Below are 8,134 nucleotides of genomic sequence, written 5' to 3' on the forward strand. Positions count from 1 at the left end.
AGGCGGGGCAATTCTAAATGTATATGCACCAAACAAACACATTTGACAGAAGAAATATACACCCTGACAGAAGAAACAGATCATCATGGCTGGAAACTTTGAAATCTGCCTCTTAACAATCGATAAAACAACTAGATAGAAAATCAGTAAGGGTTAAGAAGAATTTAAAAATATATCATTGGATGTAAACAGTTAATAGAATCTAATCCACGCTTCTAGAACACCCTAACTCAGCATCAGCAGAATACACATTCTTTTGAAATGTGCACGGAACATACACCAAAATAGACCACATCCTGACCATCAACAAATTTGAAATAATTTCAGTCACAACAGGGAGTGTTCTTCAAATACATTGATATCAAAGGAGGAATCCATAATAAATGATAGGAAATTTTCTAAATAGAGGGAAAAAAACCCAAAAGTAAAAAAATTAAATAAAATACAGGTAAAAGACAAAGCCTCAAGAGAAATTTTTAAAAACTCTTTAAACTATATGAAAATGTAAACAGCATGTGAAAATCTATAGAGTGTAGAGCAGAGCTGAGAGTTATAGCACTGAATGCAAGAAAGGGGGAGAGTCCCAAATCATGTAAAATCACACCTCATAAAGATAGAAAAAAGATGGAAATAAACCCAAAGCAAGCAGAAGGAAGGAAGTAATAAAGATAGAGCAGAAATTGATGACATTGAAAATGAGAAACCAATGGAGGAAATCAATGAAACAAAGAGATGGCTCTTAGAAAAGATCGATAAAATTGACAAACTTCTAACAAGACTGACAAAGAAAGAAAGGGGGAAGGCACGAATTTACCAATACCAGAAACTAGACAAGGGCTATTTCTACAGACCCTGCAGTCACCAGCTGTAGAATAAAGCAACACCATAAATAAGCATACACACCTCAGTTAAACAAATTTTATGAAATGGGCCAATTCTTAAAAAAAAAAACTTTCACAATTCACCCAACATTACATAGATCATTTGAATAATCCTGTAACAATTAGTAAATTGAAATAACAATTAAAAACTTCCCAAAGAGGAAAGCTCTAACTTAAACATTGCCAGTTGTTCAGTGCCACATGTTGGAAAGCCTGTTCTGTCCCCATTGAATAGTCTTGGTACCTTATTGAACATCAATTGGCAATAGGTACATGTTTCTGGATTTTAAATTCTGTGCCACTGATCTATATATCTACTCTTAGGCGAGTACCACACTGTTTTGATTTCTGTAGCTTTGTAGTAAATTTTGAAGTGTGAGTTCTCTAACTTTGATCTTCTTTCTCAAAGTGGTTTTGGCTATCCAGGGACTCTGACCATTTCTGTACAAATGGTTTTTGACAAAGGTACAAAGCAAGTCAATAGAAAAAAAAAAAGATAGTGTTTTCAATAAATGGTGCTAAAACTGTCGGACAACCATAGGAAGAAACTGAACCTTGAACCAAGTCCTGAGACTTAGATCTGGCACCAAAATCTGCTCAACATGGGTGACAAATTTAAATGTTAAACATAAAACTCTTAAACTTATTTAAACATGGGAGAAAAATCTTAGGAATCTTGGATTTAGATGTGACACCAAAAATGAGATCCATAAGTGGGAAAAACTGATAAATTTGACTACATTAAAATTTAAAGCTTGCTTTGCAAAACATCTGCTAAAGGATAAATTTTTTAAAAAAAACCAAATAAACAAGCTAAAGCTTGAACAAAAACAGCTGTAAGTCACATATTGACCAATGACTAGTACCTTAAATGCATAAAGAACTCTCAAAGCTCAATAGTTAAAAAAAGAAAAAGTCCAGTGGTCAAAAGACATGAAGAGACATTTCACCAAAGAGAATAGAAAAACATGTTCATCATCTTTAACCACTGGAGAAATGCAAATTGAAACCACACTGAGATATCACTCCACACCTGTCAGAACAACTCAAACAAACAAACAAACAATCCCCCTCCCCCCCAAAAAAAAAAACCTGTGGCAATGGGAAATGTGGACAAGGCTGGCAGAAAATAGAACCATTTGTGTTGCTGCTAGGAACGTAAAATGTTATAGCCATTATGGAAATAGCTTGGCCAATTCTTTTTTTCTTCTATTTTATGAAACATTTTTATTCAAAATTGGCCATTTCTTAAAAATGAAAAAACCCCACTAAACATTTAATTATTGTACAAATCAGCAATTGCACTCATGGGCATTTATCCCAGAGAAAAGAAAATTTATATTCACATAAAAATTTGTACACAAATGTTGATAGCAACTTTGTTTGGAACAGTCAAAAAATAGAAAAAAAAAAACAACCCAGGTGATTAAACAAATATGGTACTTCCATGGATGGAATACTACTCAGTTAGACAAAGGAGGAAACTATTGACACATGAAGCATACAGGATGAATTTTGTGGAAATCATGCTGAGTAAAAAAGAAGCCGGACCTCAAAGGTTCATGCTGTGTGATTCCTTTTATAGCCTTCTTGAAATGACAAAATTGTAGAAATGAGAAGATCAGTGGTTGCCAGGAGTTGGGGATGAGCAGGTGGGGCAGAATAAAAGGAGGTGATGGGAAGGTTCTTGACTGTATCAAGGTCAATATCCTGTGTGATACTGCATACTTCTTGTAAGGTGTCATTATTGAAGGAAACTAGGTAGAGGGTACCTGGGACCCCTCTGTATCATTTCTTACAACTGCTGTGAACCTACAATTATTTCAAGATAAAAAGGCAAACTAAAGGAATCGATAAGTGATATATCATTGAAAAAAATTTTTCATTTCTAACTGCCATGAGTAACACACAGTGGTTAGGTGGAGGTCAGATAAGGATGCTCCTGATTTCTCTTTTCAGTTTTTCTTTTTGCTGAAAAGCATTGACTGCTGGATGCTCAAGTCTGTTCAAATTTTAAATTGTTTTTCTCCTTAGTCATATATGTTTGATTTGTGCCCATAATAGACTGTGTTTAAAGACGAGAAACGTAAGGAGCCTGAGGATGAAATACAAGATAATTAAGAGCAAAAAAAAAAAAAAAAAATGGCATGTCTACAATTCTGCTTCAAAATTACCTTCACCAGTCTGTAGATTGCATTCATCTGATAGAAATCCTTATATAGAATATCAAGATGTCTTTGGTACTTCAAAAACAGTGTTAAAAAAAATAAGGTGACAATTACATCCAATTTGGTTTTTCACTTGTTCGGAATAAAGGCTCTATCCACACCTACAATGTGTTATTTGCAGAGTGCTTTCAAATAGTGGCCTGAAATCCTTCCCCTTCTGTCATTTATAAATAAAACATGGACATTTTAAAAATAAAGCACTGTTTTTTAAGCATACAATTTCAGAATTTTAGACATCAATTCTTGGAAGGTAGTTTCGGCCTGTCAATACTTTTTAGTATACCTTTAGTCCCTAGAGAAGACATGACATAAATTTTTCAAATTAGTTAGAAAATTATGCTTTCTTCCCCCCATAGGATTTAGTGAAAGTCAGACAAGTTATGTTTTGTTAAATGATACAAAATGAAATTTGTCCATAATATCTGTAGTATGAAGTGTATTACTGATTGCATTGAACCAAATTTTAGGAGACATTATATACTCTGAAGTAATTTGTTTAAAACTGCAAATCACTCCTTTATCACAAACTACACTAAAATGGCAAAATTATTTTAAATTTTTTTTTGAGCAGGGTTGTAGTGAAAGGCATTTGCAAATCACATATGGCTAGGCAATGCTGGTGTGTGTGTGTATGCATTTGTCAGCTTTAAAGCACCCTGTTCGTGTCAGTTGTTATGTGCCCATGGTCTTCATCTAGTGCAATTAGGAAATAGAGGGTCCTTAATTACATATTCTCCATAACTGAAAATTGCTATCATCTAAGCACTGGGTTGGAGTCCAGAGACTTCAACCTTTGACTAGCATGGGAGGCTTGGCAGATAAAGCTCACAGCTCATCCCCACATTCAAAGTGGGGATGATATCAGTATTAATAACACCGGCCTCCTCTGCTGCATTTCTGAAGCCAAATATTTTTATTTATGTTTTGGCTTCTTTTCCATCTTTTTTTTTTTTTAACTTCAGGTAATGGAAAACCTTAACCCAGTGCATTTAAGTAATACAGGAAATAAAAATCCCAAAGTACAACAACTTCCAAGTTGGTTATTTCAGCAGCTCATTAAGGACCTAGGTTCCTTCCCTTCCCTTTCCTTGTTCTTCTTTCCTCCATGTGACAGCTTAGCTATTTCCAGGATCACAAATTTGTGGCAACATGTCTAAAATTCCTTGTAGTTAATGACAGTATTAAGAGAGAAAGCAGTGCCATCTTCTTCACATCTCTTTATCCCCACCATGGACTTTCTCTCCTCACTCCTGGGCCCCCTGCTCACCACTTAGCCAGTTTCTGGCAAAAGCTCCACGGCTGTCTTAGACTATGAGACACCTGAACAGAATTGATGTCCCATAGGCAGAAAAAGAAGAAGGAAATGTGTTTTGAGTATGCATTCAACATGGTCTCCAAGACCACAGGCTTGGTTCTGATTTCATATGACAAGGGTTCAGGATGAGTGCAATTAAGTAAATATACCAATAGGCTCAGCACAGAAGGTTGTCTGGGCACCTATTTGTAGGACCTAAATTTTGAGCTATGTGTCAGCTGCCATGCACATATACACCAAGACAGATTCTGAGCCAAATCCTGGCTTTGCCATTTGCTAGCCAGATTGTCTCAGATGAGCTGTGTACTTTCTTTGAGCTTTTTTTTTTTTTTTTTTTTTTTTTTTTTAAATAAAGAGCTTACAGTGTGGTTATGAAGATTAGGTGAAGAAATACATATAATCGGCGAGGATTGGTGCCTAGTGCATAATTATCAATCAATAAACGTTAGATGCTTGTGTGATGGCATTGACGATGCGGATGGGCTACACATGACTGTATCCCTGCACAGATAAACAGTTGGTCTCTCTTGCTTTCACTCTTGACACAGGCCACCATCACCTCTTCCAAAGTCGATTCTTTATATAGCAGCCAGAGTGACCCTTAAAAAACATGTAGTAGAGGAGCTCAGCGGTAGAGAGCTCACCTTGCATGCGCGAGGCCCTGGGTTCAATCCTCAGCACCACATAAAAATAAATAAATACAATAAAGGTATTGACCACTACAACTAAAAAATAAATATTTAAAAAAATATATAGTAAGTAGATAATGCCATTCTCTTGCTCAAAATCCTCCAGTGGCTCCTGCTTACAACTAAAATCAGATCTCACATCCTTCTTTAGCCTCAAGTCCTTGCCTCTCCCTCTGTCGACTACAGCTCTTCACCTGGATCCCTCTGCTTAGCCACACTGGCTTAGTTCACTTCAGGCCAGTCCCCCATCATGTTCGATGGCCTATTGTGACTTTCCACCTGAGTACTCTGCTTTTTTCTTGTCCTCCTAATGTAGTCATTCCTCTGTTGCAAGCATCTCCACAGAGAGAATTCCAACCTCTGCCTTCTCCAAAAATCAACAGGGACAAAAGCTTATACACTGATGCTTTATCCAGAAGGAATACAGTCCCAAGAAGAAAACTTGGAGTTTTAGTTTCCCTTTTTGTGTTAGTTTTGAATCACTGTGACCCACATAACTTACAAAAGCAATTTAGAGGAGAGAAAGTTTATTTGAGCTCCTGGTTTCAGAGGTTTAGTCTGTAGTCGGCTGAGTCCTTTGTTCTGGGCCCAAGGTGAGGCAAGAACATCACAGCAGAAGGACATGAAGAAGCACTGCTCATCTCATGGCTGCTGGGAAACAGAGAGGGGAAAAGGGACACAGATGATATACAGGGTACACCCCAGTAGCTCACTTTCTCCAGTGATGCCCACCTGCCTACAGTGACGACCCAATTAATCCATTCAAACTAGGATGGACTGATTAGGTTATAGCTCTCACAGTCCAACCATTTCACCTGTGAATATTCCTGCATAAACACCAGAGCTTTAGGAGGACATCTCATGTCCAAAATCATAGCACTTTTAAATAAAGGAAGTTGGCCCTTCCCTTTACTTTTCTGCTAGGCGCCAGCTGTCATCCCTGGCCTTCTCATCCCAAATTCTGCCTAGTGCACATTGAATTCTTAGAGTAAAGAAGCCTATCTTTTTCCTATCACCAGTGCCTTTCTTGGGTCCCTTACACCATTAATCTAGCCCTGGGAGTTTGATGGGACTTTTGTCTCTGGGAATAATGCCCTAGAGAAAGCTTTTATTGTTCATCTCCCTGCACTTTTCCATTCACAACTCTTTTCCTATCACTACATCTTCTCATTTATCCCAAGTTCTTAATTAAAATTCCAACTCTACACCACTTCTTTATTGCTTTGAAAAATTTCCCCAATCACAATTACGTCTTGAATGAATACTTATCTCTCCGCTGGACACTGTTCTGTCTAAACCAAAGCTAAACACAATTATTTCAGAATGTGATTTTAGATCTAGGATTTTGAATTTATTGCCTATGTTCCCTGGATTTCTGCATGAGTCAATGAATCATCATTTAATATTATTAGACTTAGAGGAAACCTTTAACATCATAGCTCTTTTTAGATCAGAGAAACCCAAACTTCTACACATGCTAAGCATAATAAAAATGTGAACTTTTAGAATAGAAGATGGTCTTCAGAATTCATTTGGTAATGACTGTCTCCCACTCCACGCACCTTCAATTTCCACATGAAAGAGGAAGAAACAAAACGCCTGAGAGGGTGTGATTCATCCAGGCTCAGAGGGCAGGGCACAAGCGGGGCCCAATGTTGGGACCCCCCTGGCTACGACTCTCCTAAGCATGAGGCTACTTCTTCAATAAAGAGCTTGGCTTGGTTTGAAGATTTACAAAGACATTTTTGGACAGGTTGCAGAATGTTAATTTATGTGAGACTAGAAAATCTGTTTTCTGTCTTTTTCTTCATTCTTTCATGACTTTTCAGTCTGACTTCTAACAGATCCCTGGGCACCTTCTGCCCAGTCCATTAGGTCCCCAGGTATAACCTGACCCACAGCCAGTATAATCTGGAGGAAGTGCCTCCTTTCCTCCTGATCCCCATGACCATGTGACATCTCTGTGTATCCTAATGTGCAGCTGTAATCTGAGATGATTTATGGGAAACTCACATTGTTTGGTAGCCGTTTTTTCATCAAAATGATTATGACTTTGAAAAGAATTGAAATAGAAAAAAAAATTTTAAAACTGATAAGGTAAAAAGTATTTAGCATTCTTGATCTTATAGAGTATTAATAAAATGGCTTTATGCATCTAAATCTGTATGGCTGAACTTATCAGTAATTTAGGTCAAGGGCTAGAGGCAGTATTCGAAACTTATGTTCACAGTTCCCCCATTCCAAATTTATAGAATTGTGTGAAATTCAAAACTTAACCATTTTTCCCCCCAAGAATCCCGGTTGGCTACTAAGAAGCAGTGTGCTTCTAAGTTCTGAAACGGGGTTTCAGGCAAATTCTGAAATTCTTTATGTGTGAAATCTAACCTATTTTCCAATTTGTGGTATATTATTAAACCAAGAATTGCCCTGGGGAGCAAAAGCACAGGGCAATCCAAAGAGGCATCCAAGTCTGCTGACATCTGATGCTGCCTCCCGGGAGGTTTGTTTTATTTCGTCATTCACCATTCACCTTTTTATTCCAAGGTGACTTTTAATTCCACTCTTATTTTATGCATAGTAGTCACAATTGCTCACTTCAGATGTTAGCATTATCTCTAAGGGATAGTCCGTACATCTGGTTTGCAGCAACCCCATTCTCCCTCTTCTTTGGGAACCTTGAAGAAGCACAGTGCCTTTTGCTGCATTAAACATAACTATTTCTGATCTTGGTCAATCTATAGACCCTGACTTACGTGCGACCTTGAGTTAATAAAAAACAAAAACCACTCAAAGTCCTGCCTTGATTATGTAACACGGCCACTAGGCTGACTCAGGGACTTTGTGTTTGGAGCTGAGAAGAGAAATCTGCTTTTCCATACACCTTCACATCTGAGAGATGCTGAACCCAGCTACTAAGCTGTGATGCTCCATCTTGACCACAGACTTAGAATTAAATTTCAGAGAAAGGCATAGCATGTTTCCAAATGTCCCTGCTTCCATTTAGGTCCAAGATTTCTTTTC

Source organism: Ictidomys tridecemlineatus, chromosome 1 (assembly GCF_052094955.1).
Source record: "Ictidomys tridecemlineatus isolate mIctTri1 chromosome 1, mIctTri1.hap1, whole genome shotgun sequence".
Lineage (NCBI taxonomy): Eukaryota > Metazoa > Chordata > Mammalia > Rodentia > Sciuridae > Ictidomys > Ictidomys tridecemlineatus.